Below are 26,977 nucleotides of genomic sequence, written 5' to 3'. Positions count from 1 at the left end.
GTTTACACACTAGTCACTGCCCCCAAGTCCCCTACTTCTCGATACTCAACACTTGACCGTGTGTCACTGTTGACCACACAGTAACCGTGTCACCACACATAGCTTAGTTTAGGCTTTATTTAAAACGTTTTTTTTTAAATTTTTTCTAATTCTTTCATTTAAAATATTTTAAATAATGTCTTAATTATTTTTACAGAGGCCTACGACATTCTGTATATGACACTGACTAATAGTGATTGTTTTTATTTTTAATTTTTGTAGGTGTCAGGTCTTCGTTGATTTAATTATTGAATATTAATGTGTCTAGGTATTCAAAGTAATATTAATGGCAATGTGTGAATGTTATAATTACCTTATAACTTATTTACTTTTATTTCCCAAGCTCAGCCCAACAGACACACCATACACACCCAGCTGTACATAAACTAATAAACGATGTGTATGATGATTTAAATAAAACTAAACATTTAATCTAACGATATTGTAACGAATCTCTACTATCCAGGCTCTCTTCAAACTGCACCACACGACACAACGAACTAAAAGAACCTCACAACTCGGGGCTCCAAAGTAACAGTAACAGTTTCAAATACATTACAAACACTGTACTGTTGGCAACAACATTACACTGACTGTCCAAAAACCAAGCCTCTCTCAGGACTGACTTCACATACCGTGCTGTTTCTGACTTCTTTTTTTTTTTAATTCTCAGCATTTATTGATTTTCATCATTAGAGTTGGGCTTCATGCCTCTTTTGGTGGGCTTTTTCTTGCCTCTTTTCTTGGTCTTTTTGCCTCTTATTTTATTTTTTTTTTTCAATTTAAAAAAAAATGGTACTTGGTGTTCAGAGGTACAGGACAAAGAAAGTATTTATGGTAAAAAATTATAGAAATATGGTACATTTAAAATACGGCAATACAATTTTTTCCCCCAATATCTATATATATATATGTATAAAAAGGTGATTGATGGATATTTACAGATGATAACATATATTTTCATTTAAATAAATGGTGACATTTTAGAAATACAAAATTACATATACAGCATAAAAAAGGTGACATGGTTATATACAGGAGGGTGAGGGGATTGTATGTACACATTGGTATATATTCTTTTTTCAAGCCATTAGGATGGCTGCCCTTTTGTTGCACTTTGACCCGCTCTGTCACAATTTTTATCTACATTCCCTTGGGGCACAAGACTTTCTTCCGGGAGTTTCGATTAATTCTATTAGAGTTCCAGAAACGGGTCGCCGTGCTTTTTTTTGGGCTTATATTTTAATTTTCTGGATATGGTGGTCGACCATATTTCTCAGTTCCTCCTCTAGTCTCTCCGCCGTCTTTTCTTTGCCTTTCTTCCAGACATTTGCCCTTGTCATCCAGACCAGTTGTCTGTATGTTGCGGCAATTATGTTGCCGAGGATGTCAGCCTCCCTCCTCCTGGCTGCCGGAATCTGGTTTGTCGTGATGGCCTGGCCACGTCCACCGGCACCCCAGTGCTCCCGGACAGTAGCCTTCCCAGGGTGTTTTTTGCTGCTTGGACGACGGGGCATCTTCCAGTTCTCCGGTCCTGCACATTTTGCACGCTTTCTTTGTGCCTTTTCTCTCCGAGGTCGGGGTCATGTTGAAGATCAAACGGTAGGCGACCTCCCGTGACCTCGGAGAGATGTGCTCGTTGTGCAGGTTTCTGAAGGCCAGTTGCCCCACGTTCTTGAGCCTCGGAGCCCGAATCTTAGTTGCGAGGTCTTGCAGTCCTATGCCGCCGTTATGCTTGTGTTGTATTAGTGTTGTATGTTTTACGTTTGCTATTGTGTTCTTAAAAATAAAGCTGCGAGTGATTTTATTTAGTGTTTGTATGAACTGTGGTGGGGGTTCTGTTGTGGTTGCTTGATAAGATGACTTTGGGGAGTATTAGTGTGTTGTAGATGTGGGCTCTACCAAAGATTGTCATACCTATGTGTTTGTATTTATCTAGTGTCTTTTGTGCTCTTTGGATGATGAGTGTATCCCATGTTTCACTGTGTGGTATGTAGGGGTTTGGCGTCCACGTGATCCCGCATATCTTTAGGGTCTTTCCGCTTTATAGGCCTTCGGGAAATCTTTTCTGTTTCCATTTGCCTACTCCCATTATGGCGGATTTCCCTAAATTTATTTTGGAACCACTGGCTTGGCCGTATTTTTAAAAAATGTTGTATTATGTTCGTTATGTCGTTTGTGTGTGTTATGAGGAAAGTGGTGTCGTCTGCGCATGCTTGTATTTTGATGGTGGTTTGGTCGCCCGGGACTGCTAGGCCTTTTATTGTTGTGTCCTCCCTAATCTTTTGTAGGAGATGTTCTATACATAATGTGTATAGTGTGGGGGAGAGGGGGCAGCCCTGTCTAACTGATCGCTCCACAGGGAATGGGTTAGACAAGGTGTGGTTCACTAGTACGCTGCTCTGTGGGTCAGAGTACATTAGTTTAATCCACTTTATTATTTTGTTTCCTGTGTTGTTTGTTTTCAAGAATTTTGAATAGGAAGTTGTGGTCTACTCTATCGAATACCTTCTCCTGATCGATGGTCAGACGCGCTAGTTGTCTGTTTTTTATGTCTGCGTATGTTATGATGTCGCGTATGCGGTGGTTCATTGTATCTATGTTTCTTCCTAGTGTGCTTCAGTGTTGATTTGGGTGTGTTTGTTCGCTAGTGTTTTGGCTAGGATTTTGTAATCTGTGTGAGAAGGGAGATGGGTCTGTAGTTGTTTATTAATGTTGGGTTGTTTTTGTCTTTCTCTAGCACAGTGATGTAAGCCTCACTGAAGAGATGCGGAAGTTTGCCATTTTCTTGTGCATTATTAAAAATTGTTATAAGGATAGGGCCTATAAGGGGCAGAAAGGCTTTGTAGAATTCCGCTGTTAGGCCGTCTGGTCCGGATGTTTTATCGTTTTGAAGGCTGTTAACTGCTATCTCTATGTCGCGGAGTGTGAGTAGTGTGTCTGTTGCGGTTTTGTCTTCTTCTTTTAGTTGTTTGCAAAATTTTAGTGTTTCATTTTGTGCCTTTGCGTCTTTCGTGTAAATGCTTTGGAAGTGTTGTTTGAATGCCTCAGCTATATTTTTATTGTCTTCTTGTGTGTTGCCTAGTGTGTCTGTTATTTTATCTATGTTGCGTTTTCTTTGTATATTCTGTTCTATGGTTAGGAAGGCTTTGTTTGGCCCTTCTGTTATGGTTCTTTGTCTGTATATTTTTTGTGCCCCTGTGTATTTATAGTCTAAAAGTGTTTGTAGTTCTTGTTGTGTTGTCTCGATGTCGATTGAGTCTTCTTGTAGTGTTTGGAGTTTTTCTTTTCAGATGTTTTTCTTGTTGTGTGCTGCTTGTTGTTTTGTGTGGCTATTATTATTGTTTGTTGTTTTATGCTTCGTTTAAGTAGTGCCCAAAGGTCTTCTGGTTAGTGTTTGGGTCCGTTGTGTCGAAAGTGTTTTGCATTAAAGCTATGTTTTTAAGGTAATTTGTGTCTGTTAAAAGTAGAGATGGGAAACGAACCGAACCCGAACCGAACGAACCGAACTCGAACCTCACTTATGACCGAACCGAACCCGAACTTTGAAACTGCTTGGTACGAACCGAACCGAACGAACCCTCTTTATCTTAACCGAACTAATTTTGCAATTTGTACATCCAAAAATATAAAAAAAATTACTTAAATATTTTATTTCAATTCCAATTCCATTATACTTTGAAAACTTGGGAAAGGGGGGGGGGGGTATTTTGAAAACTTTAAAAAGAAAAAAAAAAAGCGGAGCGCTGGGGTTCCCATGGGTTTTTCCGTATGTGCCGACTCCCCCCTGGCCTTGAATTTTCGCGGGCTGTTTGCAATATTGGTTTTGATTTGAATTGGCGCCCTCTAATTAGATCTAGATTCTAGATCTAGACTCCCTAGTAAGTAGAAAGTCAACATTAAAATATTGTCACTTTTATTTGAGATGGCTGTTAGTTGAGAGTAGAATATTTTTTGCTGATTATAGAGTGTAGATATAAATCTACATTAAGTTCATTTGTGTTCTAGTTTAAAATACATTTTAATTATCTTCTATTTAGTGATTTATTTTTACAAAATTGTGAAGTATTCCATATTGGAATATTATCAGTGGCGTATCAAGAAATGGAAAATTTGTGTTTTTACAATATTCAATATTACGTAAAATGCAGGAGCCCCCAAAGAGGTCTAGCCCCTCCCGGGCCCTCAAATGATGAAAAATTCCTAGCAACGCCCCTGAATATTTGTACTATTATTTTGTTTTGCATTATTGATCATCAGTATTTTTAATGTAGCGTTTCTCAAACTTTGGGTCCTCCCCCGTGGGGGGGGATGGCGAGTACCTTGAATTGGGGGATGGGGAGACGCAACTTCCTGACAAAAAGGGGTGTCATAGAGAGTGTGTGTGTGTGTGGTGTCTCGTGGCGATAAGAAGAGGTTAAGCGACTGATTTGTGTTTATGCATTGAGTATGATGAAATTAGCGTAATGCAAATGTGAAACGGCAGACAATCTTGAGACCTAGATTTCGTTTAAATATCAGTATATTTCATTAATATTACATCTCTATCAAAAGCTAAATATGTGAATATTGTAATAACAGTTAGGCTATATTGAGTTGTTCACATAATAACTTTATATTAAAGTTTATTAAGTTTATATGTTATTATAAGGCTGGTCTTCGAGTCCGAAGATTAGTGAGGAATGTTTTTCCCATGGCTGCGCAGTCCCAGATGTGACCTACATATTTTGCCACATCCAGGGCAAGCATAACCACTGTCTGCATAAAACATATTTTGCCACATCCAGGGCAAGCATAACCACTGTCTGCAGGTGGTCCATTTAGTTTTTCTTTTCGCGTCTGCGTTTGTCCTCGGCAGCGGATTTTCTTTTGGTCTCAAATGTGTATCCCGAGGCCTTCGGGAGTGAACTCCAACTGACTCGTTCTGAGGCCGCATGTAACCAGGTGCTCTCTTCTATGTCAGCTAAGCAAAGTTGATTCCTAAGCTGGTCTTTGAAGCGTTTCCGTGGGGGCGCCTCTGTTATGGCGGCCACCTTTTAGCTCACAAAAAAAAAAAATAAGACTGTCTTTGGCATGCGTTCGTCTCCCATACGGGATACGTGCCCTGCCCAGCGTAACTGACGGACCATAGAAGTCCCTCTATACTATCCTTACCGGTAAAAATATAAAACGCCTTTATTGGTTCAATTGTACTAGCTGTTTGTAAGCGAAAAACAAACGACCAACTAACAAGGAGAGGGGGCGTGGAAAAAAAAGTTTTATTTTCAGTTTAACTTATCTGAATATTAGTATAATTACATGTTTAAAAATTAAAATATATTAAGTAGGAGATGTCATTTTATCTTCTAAGACCTTGTCAACTGTAGACTGCTTTTTGCGAGGCGCGTATGCACAATATGGGTCAAAACGTTTTGAAGAAAACATTTTAAAACATCTCCGCTATTGAGATTCTTCTGCATTTTTTGTCTCAGAATAGTTGAATTTCTTCCGTATATTGCAATTTATTATAGTGACGACTTATGTGTGAAAAGAAAAAATCCTCGATAGAGACGTCTTTAGAAGAAGAATATTTGTTTTTTTATTATGATGAATAGTGCGTTCTGAAAGAAAGCACATCGATATTAGACTTTAAAAAAAAAATCTCTTCTTACTAAGAGAAAAAGGTTAGAATACGCTTAGCTCCGAGTCATGCCCAGAATTAAACCACTTGCCGACTTGAGCAAAAACCTGCCGCATCTTTAATTCTATCTCCATTACGAAATTTTTACAATGCTTAAAATGTATGTAGGCAACATTTTTTTTGAAAAAGTATTGCCCATAGGCCTATTATATGTTGCAAAGTATTTGTTTTATGTAAAAATTAAACTTAAAGTGTTTTATCTGATAAATTGTATTAAACCTTATAACTTAATTTTGCTATTACATAATTTCATAACATCGAACCGAGCCGAACCCGAACTTTAGACCTGACCGAACCGAACCCGAACTATACTCGTCATCGAACCGAACCGAACTCGAACTTAAATCTGACCGAACCGAACCGAACCCGAACTTTAAAAGTTGGGTTCGATTCCCATCTCTAGTTAAAAGTGAGTTGTTGAATTTCCAGTGTGGTGATTGTTTCTGACTTCGCCTCGTACTGGTCACATTGCGAGGTAACGTGAAGTGTCTTGACTCTAACACACTCTCTCTTATATAGGGTCCATAGGCCTTCTAGAATTAGATGGAACGTCGCTTGACCTCTGGTTGATCACAATCGCCGTGACTTGTGTGCGTAATATTTACAACACGTGTACGGGTCTTTGCCGAACTGGCGTGTACTGTTTTTCTTCACGGTTGACCGCTCGTCTAGCGCTGGCCTGGGGCGATTTGCGTAGTCCAAAACACACACAGCACTACCCCCATCTGTCTCACCACAAGGTTTATAACAATATTTATACAATGAAAATGACATGTGATTAATGATAATAATAAATGAATATAAATATATATAATGATATAGTTCAGATTAAATCTGTGGCATTTTACGTCTCGAGAGACGATCTTTTCCCTTTTCAACTTTTTGTGACTTAATAGGCCAATCCTTGATACACAGCTGCAATCGCAGGTTGGGCATATGTAATCACTAGGCGCCGTTGCGTTATCACCCTTCTTTCTGCTTCTGTAGTGTATGGCATCTGCAATCTGAGACCCTTCCTTTATGCTCTCTCTCCATGTATCTTCTAGCCAGGACGAATGTTCACTGACGATGAAGAATCAAAGTTCAGAGTAGTATCAAAACTCACAACGTAAACCTAGAATTAGCGTGGGTCCTATAAAAGTGCGGAGCCCACTGAGGTCACCTAAGGCCGGCCCTGCAAAATAGCGGCGTATGCTACGCCGCCGGTCGACTAGTGAAGCAAAAAAAAAATGTTAAAATCTTTACTATCACAACTTTTTACGCAGAATTTAAATATGTCAATAGCCCAAATTTGAAAAAACATTTTTCTTTAAATAATCAGCTACATCGCCCCAATATCAATATATCTAATTTGAAATCTACTTAGTATCTAAAAATTATTTTGATATAAGTCTTATTTTGGAGGCGTGGTGGCTGAGTGGTAAAGCGCTTGGTTTCCGAACCGGTTCCGGGGTTCGAATCCTGGTGAGTCCACCCAGCTGACATCAATTTTCTTAAGCAAGGTCTGAAAGGGGAATTTTTTTTTAAAAGTCTTATTTAAAAAAAAAATAAAACCCTCTATGCTAATTATGAGAAGAAATTTTCAGGGATCAATCATGTAAACGATAATAAATGTAAAGCGTGCAACGAAACATCACAATTCTATGCCCATGACGGTTTGTAGTTCTACTGCACACTAGGCAGACCATATGGGAGCAACACTAACTCATTTTGTGTCAACCTGGTTTAAAAAGTGTATGTTCTTTCGAAGAGCTTTGATATATTTTAATTAATACTGTAAAAAAAAAGCAGCACTCCTATTGGTTCGACGCGTTCGTTTTCTGTGGCGTGCTCGCCCGATTTCCACGCAAGGGACCGCTTCGTCGTCACTCTCAGTTTTGCAACGCACAGATTGAAAACTAGGTCACTTAAAGTATCGTCAAGTGGAGCCAAGAATTAAAGTCGGCAAGGTTAGAGTTTTACGCACCAGTGGTAAAAGAAAAGGAAAGCTTATGAAAGCTATAGCATCTAAATTTCCAAAGTTTTGAAACAAGAGCACTGTGACACTAGGTATCTCCTCAAAAGCCATGTCTCTATCATGAACCCAATGAACTCTTTGGGCGCACCACCACTGAAGCTAACAGTTTAGCTCACTACAACAAACACATCACCACCACTGAAGCTAACAGTTTATCTCACTACCACAAACACATCACCACCACTGAAGCTAACATTTTAGCTCACTACAACAAACACATCACCACCACTGAAGCTAACAGTTTAGCTCACTACAACAAACACATCACCACCACTGAAACTAACAGTTTATCTCACTACAACAAACACATCACCACCACTGAAGCTAACAGTTTAGCTCACTACCACAAACACATCACCACCACTGAAGCTAACAGTTTAGCTCACTACAACAAACACATCACCACCACTGAAGCTAACAGTTTATCTCACTACAACAAACACATCACCACCACTGAAGCTAACAGTTTATCTCACTACAACAAACACATCACCACCACTGAAGCTAACAGTTTAGCTCACTACCACAAACACATCACCACCACTGAAGCTAACAGTTTAGCTCACTACAACAAACACATCACCACCACTGAAGCTAACAGTTTATCTCACTACAACAAACACATCACCACCACTGAAGCTAACAGTTTAGCTCACTACCACAAACACATCACCACCACTGAAGCTAACAGTTTAGCTCACTACAACAAACACATCACCACCACTGAAGCTAACAGTTTATCTCACTACCACAAACACATCACCACCACTGAAGCTAACCTTTTAGCTCACTACAACAAACACATCACCACCACTGAAGCTAACAGTTTAGCTCACTACAACAAACACATCACCACCACTGAAACTAACAGTTTATCTCACTACAACAAACACATCACCACCACTGAAGCTAACAGTTTAGCTCACTACCACAAACACATCACCACCACTGAAGCTAACAGTTTAGCTCACTACAACAAACACATCACCACCACTGAAGCTAACAGTTTATCTCACTACAACAAACACATCACCACCACTGAAGCTAACAGTTTATCTCACTACAACAAACACATCACCACCACTGAAGCTAACAGTTTAGCTCACTACCACAAACACATCACCACCACTGAAGCTAACAGTTTAGCTCACTACAACAAACACATCACCACCACTGAAGCTAACAGTTTATCTCACTACCACAAACACATCACCACCACTGAAGCTAACATTTTAGCTCACTACAACAAACACATCACCACCACTGAAGCTAACAGTTTAGCTCACTACAACAAACACATCACCACCACTGAAACTAACAGTTTATCTCACTACAACAAACACATCACCACCACTGAAGCTAACAGTTTAGCTCACTACCACAAACACATCACCACCACTGAAGCTAACAGTTTAGCTCACTACAACAAACACATCACCACCACTGAAGCTAACAGTTTATCTCACTACAACAAACACATCACCACCACTGAAGCTAACAGTTTAGCTCACTACAACAAACACATCACCACCACTGAAACTAACAGTTTATCTCACTACAACAAACACATCACCACCACTGAAGCTAACAGTTTAGCTCACTACCACAAACACATCACCACCACTGAAGCTAACAGTTTAGCTCACTACAACAAACACATCACCACCACTGAAGCTAACAGTTTATCTCACTACAACAAACACATCACCACCACTGAAGCTAACAGTTTATCTCACTACAACAAACACATCACCACCACTGAAGCTAACAGTTTAGCTCACTACCACAAACACATCACCACCACTGAAGCTAACAGTTTAGCTCACTACAACAAACACATCACCACCACTGAAGCTAACAGTTTAGCTCACTACAACAAACACATCACCACCACTGAAGCTAACAGTTTAGCTCACTACAACAAACACATCACCACCACTGAAGCTAACAGTTTAGCTCACTACAACAAACACATCACCACCACTGAAGCTAACAGTTTATCTCACTACAACAAACACATCACCACCACTGAAGCTAACAGTTTAGCTCACTACAACAAACACATCACCACCACTGAAACTAACAGTTTATCTCACTACCACAAACACATCACCACCACTGAAGCTAACAGTTTAGCTCACTACAACAAACACATCACCACCACTGAAGCTAACAGTTTAGCTCACTACAACAAACACATCACCACCACTGAAGCTAACAGTTTATCTCACTACAACAAACACATCACCACCACTGAAGCTAACAGTTTATCTCACTACAACAAACACATCACCAACACTGAAGCTAACAGTTTAGCTCACTACCACAAACACATCACCACCACTGAAGCTAACAGTTTAGCTCACTACCACAAACACATCACCACCACTGAAGCTAACAGTTTAGCTCACTACAACAAACACATCACCACCACTGAAGCTAACAGTTTAGCTCACTACAACAAACACATCACCACCACTGAAGCTAACAGTTAAGCTCACTACAACAAACACATCACCAACACTGAAGCTAACAGTTTAGCTCACTACAATAAACACATCACCACCACTGAAGCTAACAGTTTAGCTCACTACAACAAACGCATCACCACCACTGAAGCTAACAGTTTAGCTCACTACAACAAACACATCACCATCACTTCTCTGAGATTCATACTGCCGCCCTTCTCCTTCCTCCTGGTGAGTTGGCCGAGCATGCTGTCAGTGAGGGTACCAAGACCATCACCAAGTGCACCAACAGCAAAAACGTTTTGTAACAATAAGGTCAAACAAAAGCTCTTTTTAGCACATGCCATTTTTAGCGCCTCTTCTTGTTCCCAATTAGACAATTCCCTATACGATCGAGTCTCTTTTGATTTATCCACGTCATACTCTGTTAAAAAAATAAAAGAAACTTGGTTCGAAGTCTAAAAATAGGACTTTCCCGAAATGAAAATTATAGATCTATTATATTATATTTGTCGAATACAAAAGGCTTCTTAAATATTGATAAAAAAATGTATAGCCACTTCGATGTCTTTGTTAAAAGATGGGAGGTCAACTTTTTTTTTAAAGCTTATATCAACTCACTCTGTCTGCCTGGTAAAATGTTTTGTACACGTTATTTCTCACATATGTTTCTAATGGCACACAATTATTATTAATATTAGTCTAGAAAAATCTAGATCTATTACAAGTTGGATTACATAACTAATACAAAACAATTGATACAATTATTCAAAATATAAGCTTTATTTTTTAAAGTGATATTTTTTTTTCTTTTTCTTGTTATGTGATACTTTCCCACTCCAACATGAATTAAATCAATGTCATCATCTTCCTTATTTCCCGCGTTCAGCACAGGTTAAATCTCGTGACAATAACACGTGTCTAGTCTACAGGGTATTAAGGTCAACGTCTTCTCTCTTTTTTAGCGGCCCCCGAAAGGGGAAACGACGCTATTAGTTTTATGTGGTTTGTCTATCCTTCCGTCCGACTGTCCGTCCGTAAAATAGAAAAGATATTGAAACTCCGACATCATGATATTTTACTCCATTCAAAGTTCTGATGCAACATCTCCTTTTTTTTTTCTAAAATTGAAAATTTAATTTTTAAAATCAACTATTCAAGCAGTTTTTTTTTCATAAAAATACACCATTTTTACAACTATTCACTATTAATAGTAACAAACACTTGAGGCTATTTAGTACTTGATATAACCAATTACCATATTTTTAAGACATTTATGCAAACGGCTTTAGTTTTTTTTTTTTTGTAAAATATGAATATTTGTTTACAAATTTAATACTACGTTAGATACGTTCTGTCGTACTAACTATTACATTTACAAAAAGAATGTTTACTTTTTTTTAAGAGAAAAAAAATCTATTTAAAACATTAATTAATAAGTAGTTATTCATATTATCGCGTAAACTGCAGAGCTTTTGTACTGGGACACTGAACTAAAGGATTTTTTTTTTACGGAAATTATTTTTTTCCCCTTGAGACTTTGAATAAGAGATTGACCCTTTACAAAACAATTAGATCAATAAGATAATCATAAAATACAATTAGATCAATTAGAAGATTATTATATGACACCAGTTAGACCACGTTCACATTTAGCTTCACCTTTACTTTCACCTATTCCTTGGTCTGCTGGACCATTGGGACACCACACAGAATCTGTCAACTTTCTTTTACCAATCTTCTCTGTCATTAGCTTTTGATGGAATTTTATTCTGATATTCTTTCTGAAAATATTGAAATCTGCCTTTTTACCTGCCTGGGTAGACCACTTCGGGTGCTGATTTTGAGTTTGTGTTTCCATACCGTCTTTGTAACCTTGTTTAAAATCACTTTGTAATTGTTACACTTTTTGAAATGGCCATACCCATTGCTCCCTTAGTCCACAATGTTTCATCTAGACTCGGCCAGGTAATTGTCTCTTCTAACACAGTCTTTCCAAAGTGTGGTAGCCTACGCGAATCCCAAGGAATGCAGAAAGTTTGAACGGAATGCGCGTTGCTTTGCATGATTTTTGATGTTTTAAAATACTTATTTATTTTGTTCAGTTAATACATTAAATTAAAAGTCAATAACTTTTCAATCACATTGTATTTAATGTATTACAAACTAAAACACCGAATATAGAAAGAAGAATGTGAAGATGAGAATGTAGAGATGAAAATGTGGAGATAAGAATGTTAATATGAGAATGTGAATATAATAATGTGGAGATGAAATTGTGAAGATAAGAAAGTTAATGTGGGAATGTGAAGAAATGTGGAGATAAGATTGTGGAGAAAAATGACAGCTGCACCTGCAAAAAATTGAAACAACTTGAAAAGACAAAGCCATAACCCTCGACACTAAATTCAGACCGATGCGCTCCCTGGTCACTGCCACATTCTTAGGTGTGTGAATCTTGGACGATGACTGTGGAACTAGAGAGAAAGATTCTAGCAATGAAATTTAGATGATATATATTTAATATATGAGGATCCTAGACATCCCATACAAAGTCAGCATCACAAAGGAACAGATAAGAATTAAGATCACAACGGAGATTGGACTCCAAAACGACCTGCTAACAACTGTCAAAAACCTCAAACTATAACTTTATGGACAAATCACAAGGCCTCATCACAAGGCCTCATTTCTTGCAAAGATCTTCCTTCATTAAACAGCACCAGAATAAAGAAGAAGAGGCAGACGGAGAAAGCGATGGGACTCTGGGAGGACAAGGTAAATAAATGGTCGGGCCTATAATTGAAAGAGATTCTAGCCCAGGCAAAAGATAGAGAGGAATGGAAAAAGATGGTCGACAGATCATGTTTGGTATCCCAACGGTTCAACAGTCTAGGTCACGTGTAGTGCTTGGTCTCTTCAATTATTAATTTCTGTTTCTCTTATTTCATCACAAAACCAAAACATGAATATGCTCATAGGAAATAAATTTCATGTGTTCGTATCGGCGTGTGTGTGTGTGTATTTGTGTTTATGCGCATGTGAATGATGATCCTATACGATCAAATGTTTCAATTCAAGTCGCTATTTTGGGTCGTGAAACTAGCTGTGTTGTTCTTCATTAAACTCTAAAAAAAAAAGGTGACTAGTCACGCTCTATTAGTTCACATAGCACTTAACTCAATGTTTCTCATACTGTATCCGGGGACCTCAAGAATCGGCATGACGAAAGGATTTCCACACAACTTGAAAACTGTATACAATTTAAAATGAATTCTTTTCTAGAAGCCAGTTTATCCAATAGGATAATTTCAGTAACAATCGACTCGCCCCTCACTACTTTATAAATATCTATATATAAATATTTAAAAATGCTCCGCGACAGAGATGTCTTACTTAGCACGAAGATGATCTTTAAAAATATCACGCCCATTACTGACGTCCGTGTGCTATATATACCTTTTGCAGGGGCGGACTGGGTATCAAAATCGGCCCGGGCATTACCAAATAAACCGGCCCACAAATGGCATGTCATATATTTTCGGTTGGGGGGGGATTTTTACCCCACTCCGCAATTTATATATATATATATAATATATATATATATATATTAGGGTGTGTGTATATGTAATTAATTAAATTATGATCTTTCATTCTTTCAAAGTTTTTTCTACCATAAAATACTCTCTTCCTATAATTAGTGGAAAGACAGTACACACCGCCAAAGGGCAGCTAGGGAGTCCGGGGGAGCGCTGTGAGCTCCCCCCAGTGGGGTCCGGGGTGAAGCATTATTTCCGTTATTTTAACCTTAAAAAATGCATATTCTGAGGTATCTACAGTGCAATTAGCCTGCTACTCTTCTGCTAAAAAAAAAAAATAAAAAACCAAATCAGCTATTCAATGGAGTCCAGCGTTTGGTAGAAAATGGTAAAATGCTTTAGTTTTTGTATTGGAGGGGGAAGGGAAACCACAAAACCCCTTTTGGTTACGCTCAGTTTGGTAACTGTAGTTTGCTTTAAGTTGGCTGCACTGGGGCAGTAAGTAAAGTTTCTCTTTTAGACAATGAGGTCTGAGGCAAGTGCTTGTTTGAAGACCCTCCCCTCACGGCTACGCCCATGTGTTATATTATAGGTGTAAGCCTAATTCTCTACAAAATATATAAAGTTTGATAACGCATCGAAAACTGGATTGATGCATAGTCATGCATGTTGATCTGTGACTTAAAATATGCTAAATCAAGAGTTTTCCTGGCTGACTCAGGCAACCCATTCCATTAAAAGATAAGAGAAAGCAGAACGGTTAGAGAGGCACTTACTTAATGTGAAAAGCTCTTGCTTCCTTCTAGCATTCTCAAAAACGCGATTTGTATATGAATATACCATGACCCATTATTTAAAATATAAATCTCCTTTCAATAAATATCGGATGTGACAGTGTTATATAAATTATTGTAATTATTGTAATAATTTTCATCATTAATGACTTCATACTAAGCATAAGTTTGCCATTAATTATAATAGTATAAAAATTGATTTAGATCTAGATTTATTTTTTAATTAAATATTTTTTTTGTAAGCCTTAAGTGTAGTATTTGTAGATCTATGTTATTAAAAATAAACAAAAAGAAACTTTCTTTTTCTTTCCAAATCGCAGAAAGTAGAGCTTTATACCCATATTGAGCTGTGAATAAGTTGGGTGGTTTGCTATTTCGCGGCTGTATGGATGTGTTAAAGTTAATTTCTATTAAGTATTGTTAAAGAGCTAATTGTCGCACCTATCTTTATTTATTTATTTAATTTTTTTTGATGCGTTATATCAATGTTTTCTAATTTAACCTCTCTCATCCCTCTTCTTGGTTAAATTTCATTGGAACCATTAAAAGACGGGAGAGGGAAGGAGCGAAAAAAAATGGAAGTGCCATCAAAGGCCCATGCAGACCTGCAAAATGATTAGGCCAAACACAACCTCAAAGACTTCAAAGCAGTCCATGTCGCTCGTGCGTAGCAGAAAGTACGAAAGTACGGCCTAACGTTTTGCAAATGATAATACGTACAGTGTATAATGTTTTGTTTTTCATATTCTTGTTGAATTTCAAACAAAATTAATTGTAATAAGAAAAAAAGAAAATGTGTTCGGGCCTTTGTGTCTTGCTGCTGTCACTTTTTTTTTAAAAAGTTGTCTACATTGAATTTTTTTCCTTTCGTCGCGACCAGACCGGCCATTTAGGTACCGGCCATCCGGGCATTTGCCCGTTTGCCCATATAGCCAGTCCGCCCCTGTACTTTTGGCCTGGAATGTTCATCGAATTATACTATTAACCATGGCTGCCTCTTTATTACTAGATTATTTTGTTTTACTGAGATGAATAGTGCGTTGTAAAAGAAAACTCATTAATATTGACCTTTTTTTTATATTCTTTCTTCTTATTACGAAAAAAAAGGTGTAAAAACAAGGAGAAAGAATTTCTGAAGCTGTTAACACCACAATACGCTGAGCGCCGGGACCCGGCTTGAGCAGAAACCCGCCGAGTGTTCAATTCTATCTCCAGTAAGAACTTTATACAACGCTTAAAATTATGTAGGCAACATTATAAAAAAAAAAAACCAAAGACAACGGACTCGTTTTAGTAAAATTTCATTAGGCCCTATGTAATCTTGGATTCTAAACATAGCATTAAATTAGTAAAAATGAAAAGTGAAACTTATTTGCGTTTTACTTATGACCAACTTTTTTCTCACGGACCTACCGCGGGAGCCTACATCACTCCTCTAGGTCCCCAGCTTCTAAGAGAGTCTCGAACGTAAATTTTATCATGTACGGGTCGCCACAAGGAAATGCCTTAACCTGTTTTAGGCCTATTTCAAGTCAATGTATAATGACTTGTACTTAGGATTATTTATTTTAAGACTAAGACTAAGACTGCTTTATTGATCCTTACGGAAATTTGTTGTGATTACAAGGACTCTTTTCTCATATAAAGACAACACAACAGAAAAATACACATAAATACAACAGACAACATAAAGAGTTCATTCAGCGACTACACACAGGTATCGTGGTGCATTTCATGTTCCCTGATCAATGAGGGGCGGTGTTAGAGTCTGACCGAGCGTGACCTCCGTGTCGAAGGCGCCGGACCGAGTGAGGTACGAACGAGTTTTTGTACCGCTCCGTTCTTGTTTTGATTGACAGCAGTCGCCCACTTCGCAGGGACCTGACGTAGTTCTGAGGGAGCGGGTGGCCGTTGTCTTCCAAGATTTTTTCGATTTTTCTTAGGCACTTTTGTTCAAAATGTGGTAATGTTGTGAGTGTAATTTTTGATGCTTTTTTAATGATGTTTTCTAGACGTCGCAACAGTTTAGATGAGGCGTTGTCTTGCCAACAAGTTATTCCGTATGTTAGCAGATTTTGTATAGTCGCGCCGTAAAAAGTCTCAAGGATCTTCTTGTTTAGTTTAAAGCTATTGAGTTTGTATAGAAAAAAAGAGTCGATGGGCTGTTTTCTTTGTCAGAGTTCCAAGGTGGTCTTCCCATGAAAGCTTGTTGTTGATGATAACGCCTAGATATTTATATGCCTTTACTTGTTCTATAGATGTAGTGTTTATTTGCAGTTCACGTATAGTTTTTTTTTCTTTCTAAAATCTATTAGTTCTTTAGTTTTTGTTACATTCAGTTCTAGAAAGTTGTCGGTGCACCAGTTTGTAAACTCTTCTATCGAGTTTCGATACTGAGTTTCGTCTCCTGAAATAAAACTGACTATGGCAGTATCATCAGCGAATTTCATGAGTTTAAATTGAGTCATAGATGCTTCTTATGTCATTAGTGTAAAGAGTGTATAGTACAGGAGAAAGTACACAACCTTGTGGAGCACCCGTACATAGTACTCGAGTTGGGGATTTTGTGTTGTTGACTTTAACATACTGGGCCGTTGGGTTAAAAAGTTTAGAACCCATGCTTGTAAGTAAGGGCTTACATTTAAGTTACACAGTTTTATATCAATTGAAGAAAAATATTCAAGGCTGAGTTGCTTCATTTTGTCCTATAGGTGTGTTTGACAAATTTATAGGCACTTCCGAATCCAGCGTATGTTAGATGATTATGGACAAAATGCACATCTCTCCAAAATACAATCGTGATAATCATTATCATTAGTTTACGAAAAGTTGAAAACGGCCCACCGTCAAAGGCTTTTGTGTTTCGAGTCACTATATTCTGAAACTATCGGTCCATTTAGGAATAAATAAATAAAAAAGACAGTAGAGGTACAAAAGGAGTAAATGATTATGGGAATATTAATTCTGAAAAGACTCGAATATAATGCTCTTTAAAAGAAAACAATATATGCAACGCATTAAAGAATGCATGATTTTGAAAAGCAGCCTAAGCAATCCTTTATAGAATAAATTATTATCGGCAATCTCTCGCTTTGAAAGGATTCACAAATAGGTTCTCTCTCTCACTCACACACTCACACACACACAAAATGTATTTGTACCAATTAAGACAGGCAATTTCAAAATTTGAGTGAAATAGAAAATAAAACCCTTGAAATTGTGAAAGAGAGAAAGAAAGAGAGAGAGAGAGAGAGAAAGAGAGAGAGAGAGAGAGAGCTTGGTCTTGGGCTGTCTCCTCCCACATACTTTGGTCGATTAACACATTAATATATGTAAGACGTATATATTTTCTGTGTTGAAGATACATCTTTAACTTTTAGATAGAGAGAGCAGATATCTCTTGGCAGATCAAAGTGGCAACTTAACAGCCCTGGAAATGGTGGGAGATTCTACGGTTCTCAACCTTTTATGCTCGGCGACACTTTTTACAATTCCCCACTTAGCCGCGACCCCCCCTCCCCCGCACACACACAGCAATTGAAGAATAGACAATAACAATCCATTTTTTCAATGGTCTTTGGCGACCCCTGGCAAATTGTCAATCGACCCCCAGGTTGTGAACCCCTGTTTTACCACATTGACTCTCAGCTGTAGGGCAGTATATGCACCAAAGTTACCTGTAGAGACACGATTCTATAGTTTCCAAAATAAAATGAGTACTCATTTATATGTAACATCTTCACTTCTCTCGACTAATTAGTTCCCCTACAAAGTTGACCTTTCGTTCTTCTTGCCAGTAAAAACAAATGAATAGATATTCGCACTTGTGAGTGGAGTTAATGTTCTGAAATCTAATATATCAGGTCCAATCGATCAATATAAAAACTAGGCATTATAAATATATTTATTTATGGCTGTGTAACGCCGAACTTTCGTAAAAGGGAAATAACTGCTTTTTTGTTTACAGCAACTCTTTCCCCCTCCCGCCTTTTTCTCATTTCTTTTTTCCTTCTCTCTAAAATAAAATCTTTGCTTATCATTTGCTTCCTCCAATAGGACAATTCGATTGAGACCTCTTGTCACTAGGCGCGACTATTTCAACTGGTCGTTGTGTAAGTTATATGACAACAATAGAAAAACAACCGTAGGCGGTAAAAAAAAAAAAGCCGCCGACTACGCTTTGTAGGCGCGGTGGCTGAGTGGTAAAGCTTGTCTTCCGAACCATGGTCTGGGGGTTCGAATCCTGCTGAAGGCTGGGATTTTTAATTTCGTAATTTTCGGGTGCCTCTGAGTCCACCCAGCTCTAATGGGCACCTTACATTAGTTGGGGAAAAGTAAAGGCGGTTGGTTGTTGTTCTGGCCACATGACACCCTAGTTAACCGGAGGCCTCAGAAACAGATGACGTTTACATCATCTGCCCCATAGACTACAAGAGGAACTTTACTATGCTTTGTCCCCAAAGTGAAGCAGCAATTATACATAAAACACTGAACCATAATCTTCAAATACAAAAACAAATTTAATAAAATACTCAGAAAGACACAAAGATAAATGCACATTCCTCGTCCCATATGCTAGGACAAATTTGTACAAATACTCCTTCTTCCCTAGTGCTATTAGAGCATGGAATGGGTTGCCTAAGCTAGCCAGGTAAACCAGTGACTTGGCAGAATGTAAGTCATTGGTTAATATGCATGACGCGTAGGACGTGATCATGTTATTTGGTGAAGTAACGTCTGTATTATATAAGATAAGTACCCAGGTCATCCTGGCTCTTTGGGGACCAGGTCCCCTGGTCACTTGACAATAAAATAAATAAATAAATAAAACAAAACAACGTGTACACACACTCGTATGTGTGGATGTGTAGCAGAACAACTGGTCAAATACAGTCCTGTCCTGACTTTGGAATGTTGACCCCAACTGACCTCTTATCCTTGGCTTAAAACAAACAACGATTCTTAGCATACATGTAGGATGGCTGCCTGGTCGCGCGCTATGCGCGCTAGACTGTTGTTCGGACTTGTCGATGGTCGCAGGTTCATACACTGCTAGCTCCCATCCCCCATCGTCCTGCGAGAGGTTAGGACTAGGAAGTAAATTATTTTCAATTCAGGAGGAACATCCGAAACATGTACAACATTAATGTCAAACATGGCAGCCCCCCCCCCCTTTAAAAAAAAATAATACAAATTAATTGGGAAAATGAAACGTGCTTATATCAATTTTCTTTAATTTTTCAATGAAAACTTCTATCATGGATTTTAAGCAGAGAGTTTTATATAATTATAAATAATAAACAATTATAAAAAAAAAAAAGACAAACACGGAAACGAACATAAGACTCGACTTTCAATAAAAGGAAATTTAAAGAAGATGTTAGTTTAGTCATTTGATGGAGGTGAGCTACAGAGAGTCAGAGAGAGAGGGGGGAAACTGGAAAGATTGCAAACTTTGTTATCATCGGGTGGCTATGCTCTTAGCTTCGTACTCTGGTTCATATGTGTTTTTATTATAAACTTATTCATTTATTGAATGAAATAGGGGCATGTCACTCAAGGTCGAGACTCTCACTCTTTCCATGAAACCATTGCGCCCAATAAGTATATATAGGCTTTTATGCAAATACAACGTACGATGTGTTAGTAAATGTGTAGAACATCGCAGAAGATCTTTTCATAGCAATGACAGAGCAAGCACGTATTTATGACTTACGGCAACTCTACACATGTGCCGTTAGGTGAGTTTATAGCTCAATAAAAAAAAAAGATAGGTGTTTAAGTCGTTGTTGAACCCCAATACAAGAGCTAATTACTACATTGATAGATAGGTACAAAACAAAGAAATGTAAACGATTATATTTTAAACAACATTAGTTGTTTATGTAATTTTAATAATGCTCATAATTGCCATTACTATTTTGTTTTACAAATATTTATCGAATGTTTCTTTAGAATTAAAAATGTATTACATCCTAGCCCCAAATTCTCTCATGGCGGCGGGCGACACGGACCACCTAGGTGACAGTACGAAGTTTACGCGACCAGAAACATGTTTTGCTTATTATTCTTTAAAAAGCTGCGTAGGGAAACATTAGGCCTATTCAGAATCCGCTGTCTGATTTATCTGTGGCATTTTACGTCTCGATAGGTAGTGTTCACCCTTTGCCAATCCTTAACACACAGCTGCGGTCACAAGTTCACAAGTTGAGCATCTGTAGTCACCAGACGCTAGAGCACTTTCACCCTTCTTTCTACCCGGTGTATAAAAACAACAATATATTCACCATAGTCTAATACATCTTTTGTTCCCTTGTCTATTAACTAAGGCACCTGGCGTCTGCGCTTTTGATATCTTGTTTCGGCAATGTTTCAGCAAAAATATCACGTTGTTTTGATATGGAGAGAGACCTCTTATTAGCTTTTGGATCTAAGGTCTCATCTTTTTCATCGAGATACATGTTGAAGCGCCTCTAGCTTTTGTAAAACAAACAAACTAATTTAAAAAATACTTTTAAAAAATTTACTTAGAGGAAGCACTGCACAATCACTGCTACATCTATCAAAACTGCAAGGCTTGCCTATCCATTTTCAATATAAAACAAAATTTATTACTTACCACTAATTGATAAACTAACTGGTTATTATTTTTTAATTGATTCATGTATTGTCTTCGATCAACATTACTAACAACAATTGTGCAAATGTGCCACTTGATTCGAGAATGGGAAAAGGGAGAAAATCGTAAAATAATTCTTCCAGACAGACAGACGGAGTGAGTTAATATAAGCTTTGTAAAAAGACGTTTGGCAATAGTCCTGCTGCTTCTTTTTGTCAATGTCTACCCGTATATTTGAACACAATGAACTAAGATATAAGTATCTAATAATAATAAGGCTTGTCTTCGAGTCCGAAGATTAGTGAGGTGTGCAGTATTTCAAGTGGCTGCGCAGCCCCAGCTGTGACCTACATATTTTACCACATCCAAGGCAAGCATAACCATTGTCCGCAGTTGGTCGATTTAGATTTTCTTTTCGTTGTCTGCGTTTGTCCTCGGCATCGGATCTTCTTTTGGTCTCAAATGTGTATCCCGCGGCCTTCGTGAGTGACCTCAGCTGTCTCGTTCTGAGGCCGCTTGCAACCAGGTGCTCTCTTCTATGTCAGCCAAGGAAAGTTGACGCCTAAGCTGGTCTTTGAAGCGTTTCCGTGGGGCGCCTCTGTTACGTAAACCACCTTTTAGCTCATCAAAAAAGACTGCCTTTGGCATACGTTCGTCTCCCATACGGGATACGTGCCCTACCCAGCGTAATTGCCGGGCCATAAGAAGTCTCTCTATACTGTCCATACCGGCGTTCGCAAGGACAGTATCTAAGTATTCTATTTATAATCATCATCATCTGTTCCTTGAATTTAGTCGTAGAGGTGCTGTGACAGCTCGCATAACAAAACCCTCCACTTTTCAAGGTCATCAGTGGTTCTTAGCAGGATATGAAGGGAGAGGCCGGTCCATTTATTAGTATAAAAAAATATTTGAGATGCCTGTTTAGATTTCTACTTCTTTTTATTTATTTATTTTTCAATTTTTACTGTGAGCTTTATTGTCAATAAAATGTGGAGGGAGGTCAAAAATTGAAACGAGGTAAAGGCACAAGTATTTCAAGCTCAAATTTCGCAAATAAAAGTATGGCTGATGTTACAAACTGTGTTTGCTTATTGTAATGGTTCGGATAAATGTATAGTTTTTTTCTTTACTATGGCTTGCACGAGATAGTGAGATTGTGATCAACAGATCCACGTGAATGTGTGTAGGGAGAGATGAGATGTAGGAATTTTTAATTTGGTTGGTGACTGGGCTCCGAGAGAGTGAGAGTACGGATATTGTCAGAGTCGCAGACTAAAGTTAGAGAGAGAGTTAGTGGAGAGTTTTGAGAGTAGAAAATTGTTTTCCTATCGTAGATAGTCCATGTTGGGCGATGTATTTTTGTTGAATTGATCTGATGATCCACAAACGTACTAGCAAACAATGTGTATAGTCAATAGTGTTTCATTAATTATAAAGTTCTGAGTTGTGTCTCTTTGGAGCGTATGTTAATCCTCCAATATTACATAAGATGTTCCAGTCGTCAAGAGACTAAACTAGGGTTTGGAGTTGCTCGCCAGTGATCCAACCCTCTAAACGACTTTCACATCCAGTAGGGGCAACCTCCCAAGTATCTTTGTGTCTCACTGCTCTATTTTGTGTCTGTTCCAGTTTTTTAATGTTTTCTTGAGTTGAGGGGTCCCAAACGGAGGATGCATATTCTATTATTGGGTTTGATCACATAATGACATTTGTTTCACTATTTTTGTTTGCCCAATGACTAATAGGAATGTTCAGTTCATTATATTATTTGAACATTAAGTAGGAATCAATTTAAAAAAAAATTATTTGTAGCTTTCTATTGCTAAGTTAAATTTATTCACTGTGGTGTCAGCACTGACGGATGTCACCTGGTGAGGTACCTCCGCCCCCCCCTAGCTACGTCACTTGCTATGTAACTATTAATACATAAACCATTCATCTCACAAGTGAATCACCCATTCCATCAAATGATAGCATAACTTCACACCGTAAAACGACACGAGAGCATTTACATAATAGAGGTTTCCAACTTCCCATAATTCAATAATTATCCAACCTCAGTGCCGTGTTTAGAATTGAAAAGTCCCTGATCTATTTGAGATATGGGGTCCTTTTACGTGCCGGAGATGCTAGAGGCCCGTAAGCTAGGCATCACTGCCATAATTAGTATCTCCAGCCATCCCCCATTCACACACCAATGAACTAGTAAAGTTCCACTTTCAGACATTGCGATCTATAGGGCAGATCGATGTAATGGCCATCTGTTTCTGTGGCCTACGATTAAAGAGGGTGTCATGTGGCCAGCACAACGACCAACCACTTTTAAGTTTCCCAAACTAATGTCAGGTACCCTCAAGAGCTTATTGGACAACATCCCGAAATTAAGAATCCCAGTCTTTACCAGGATTTGAACCCGTGACGCCCGGTTCGGAAGCCAAGCGCTATACCACTCAGCAGGCCCCCTCCGAATGATCTCAAAAAGAAATAAACTGTTAATGCAACCGAAGATTCATTCTTCTCATGACAGTGCTGCAATTTTATCTCCTTTCACTTCGCATTATGTAAATCTAATTATGAAGATAACGTACACATTGTTCCCACGCCAGGCCACGGATTTTTTTCCCTGTCTTCTGCTTGACTGATGCATAGATATAGGGTCACATGTCACGCTCTTCAGGATAAGAAATCATATAAATATATTTCACACTGATCTTAGTATTCAATTCAAATGTCTGGCATAATAATTAAAATACCGGGAATTCCCGATGTCACGTCTTGGGCGGGGGTTGGGTATGAAAAAAAAAAAACAATGTTTCGAGAGTCAACACATCTTAAACACAGACCTATTCTATAGTTATGGTTTTGAAACTCTCGGACGAAGAATTATTATTCTGAAGGGAAATAGAAAAGTTATATGTAAATCTAGTTTGTTATACACGGTAGTAAAGATAGTTCCCCTGTAATAGACTAAAACAACACGAGCTTCAATAAACACAATGATTTTATTCGTCCTTATTTATGCTCTCTACTCCAGCCACTTGTTCTCTATACTCTGACTTCCTTTTACACACAGTCCCTGGCACATTGTTACCACATGATACTCCTGTACTTCCTTGGGAAAAAATTGGAGCTGATAATTTTGAGTATCTCGGTAAAAACTCGGTGTTGTTTTAGTCTATTACATGGTGTCAGATGGACCGACTCCACCCGCCACAACCGCTGGAATTAAATGGCAACGTAGCAGAAAATTGGAAAAGGTTCAAACAATCCTTTCAGATATATTCGATAGCAAGTGGACTGGATACAAAAAGCAGAGAAGTACAGTCTATGACATTATTGCATGTGATCGGCCAAGAAGCAGTGCAAGTCTATAACACTTTCCAATGGACGGACAATGAATGTAATGAATGTGAGATTAGCAAGTCCTTCCATACACTTCACTGCATTCTTAATAAGTTCGAGAAGTACTGTCTACCAAGAAAAAATGTTACCAGTGAAAGACGTGTTTTTTTCCAGCGTTCTCAACATGAAGGAGAGTCATTTGACAACTTTGTCATTGACATCAAACTCAAGGCAAAGACATGTGAGTTTGATTTGCTTAAAGATTCCCTAATAAAGGATAGGATAGTTGGTGGCATAAGGAATGAGAACACCCGAGCAAGACTTTTGAGAGAACCAGATCTAGACCTTAACAAGGCAGAAAATATATGTCGGGCTGCTGAGGCAACTGAATGGCAGCTTAAGCTCATGAATGAAGAAAGTGGGGTACAAGTTGTGAATTCAGCTACCAATAGCTTTAAAAGAACAAAAGGAAATGTGAGCTATTGTGGCAAGGAACACAGACAACGTCAGTGCCCAGCTTATGGGGAAACCTGTCACAAATGTCATAAAAAAGGTCATTTTTCGTCAGTGTGCAGATCAAAGCCTGTAAGTATAGTGAAGTCAGAAGGTCGAGATGACTCCGTTGAGGAAACATTTTTCATCGGCAGTATTGGCTCCCATAGTCTAAGCAACGAATGGAACTCACTCATTACTGTTGAAAACAAACAAGTCACATTCACGTTGGATACTGGAGCACAAGTCAATATTCTCCCATACAGAATCTTCAAGCAATTAAAAAGAAAGAAACTTCTCGAAACAACATCCAAACTTACTACTTACAGTGGAGAAAGATTGAATGTTGTTGGCAAAGCACACATTAAATGTACTGTTAAAAGTAAGACAGCCATAATAGAATTTCAAATTGTGGAGACACATTCAAAGCCAATTATGGGTCTACCAGGCTGCCAACAAATGAATTTAATCAGAAGAGTTGACTTTATAGAGGACGATACACTCTCAGGCTACGCAGATGTATTTACTGGCTTAGGCTGCATGGAAGAGGAATATACTATAAAGGTCAATTCCAACATTAAACCTGTTGTACACACAGTCCCTGACACACTGCTGTTCACTCAAGCATGAACACTCAAGGTCCACTGGTCATTTCATACACAGGCACACACACTGCACTACCAGCCACGCAAAACACATACACTTACTATCACACCCTTTTCAGACCCTGCGATTTATAGGCCAGATGATGTAAAGGTAATCTGTTTCTATGGCCACTGTTAACGAGGGTGTCATGTGACCAGCACAACTGTCTACCTACTTCAACAGTCGAATGATTAAAGGGATCCCTCCATGTTTGGCCTCATTGGAAAGCTCGTCCTTTTTGTTTCTGTAAAGTCATACTATAAAAATACCTGCAACGGGAAAAAAAAATTAAAATACAAATTATTTATGTTTAAACTTTATAAATGCGTTTCTTGGCTGAAATTCAAAACCATTTTTTACTGGGATTCGAACCCGAGACTCCTTGCTTTGGAAGCCAAGAGCCTTACATCTAAACTACCACGCCCCACAGTAAACAAATTATATAACAATACTACTTTTAAAATTTACAATTATCGCATCTCCGCGAACAAGATTCAATCTGTAAACTCTGTTGTAATTCTTCAATTGCGAGTGTAAAATAATGAATGTAAGTGTAAAATGCGATATAAATATGAATCGAAAGACATTATACATAGTTAGCTGTTGTGTCTTTCTAAGTTGTAAATACATATTTTATTTATGTGTGCCCCCCCCCCCCATTCCCACCCAAAATTTGTAATGCGCCCTCAAATAAAAAAGGTTGCCTATCCTGAACTATTGTATTAACTTTCTGCTGTCGCTATGTTGAAGAAGAAATACATAGAATAGAAATGATTAATAAATAATGTATTTCCTTTTGAAAAATCTGGCTACACGAGTTAAACTTAAGAAACCAGTAAGTGTTGGCTACTTTCAGTCATTTGACTGTAAAAGTTATAGAGCCCTTTTCTGAGACAATGTCACAATATCTTCCACACATGCAGGTTGATGTGGCACTAGCTTTGCTGGTAGAGGAACCAACCATTTTACATTCGGCACGCTTTTCTTCCAGAACCAGATTCGGCCTTGGGGGGGGGGGGGGGATTGCAAATTTCTTGATTTTATGTCTAAACGTTACAAAAGCGTTTGTTTCCCCTCTTGTTATTATTCATCCTCTTTGGTTAAAAAAATTTTTGAAGGCCATGGCCGCTTTTAGTTTTAGGAATGTTCCAGTTTCAAATGAACATTTCAACATTGTAAATTTTGGTGCTTTATTGTGTTGTAGGTTTGGACTGCAGTTTTCTTGACCTCGCTATTGGCTTTGTGTTGTCTGTGAACTACGTCACCAGAGTGTGTTTGGATGACGTCAGCCAATACGAACGGTACGGAGTCATTTGACAGTCACATCGGGTTAAAAACA

At 38.3% G+C, this 26,977-nt stretch overlaps 1 protein-coding gene across 1 annotated transcript in view; it reads left to right on the top strand.

Annotated features, from left to right (window-relative positions):
• LOC129926467 (uncharacterized) overlaps positions 1-26,977 on the top strand; it is a 232,390-nt gene that overhangs the window by 194,826 nt on the left and 10,587 nt on the right. Inside the window, exon 2 of the mRNA XM_056030679.1 lies at positions 26,843-26,939. The gene's annotated coding sequence lies outside the window, so the exon portion shown is untranslated. The remainder of the gene's footprint in view (positions 1-26,842; positions 26,940-26,977) is intronic.

Source organism: Biomphalaria glabrata, chromosome 5 (assembly GCF_947242115.1).
Source record: "Biomphalaria glabrata chromosome 5, xgBioGlab47.1, whole genome shotgun sequence".
NCBI lineage: Eukaryota > Metazoa > Mollusca > Gastropoda > Planorbidae > Biomphalaria > Biomphalaria glabrata.
This window is presented reverse-complemented; position numbering and strand designations above follow the sequence as displayed.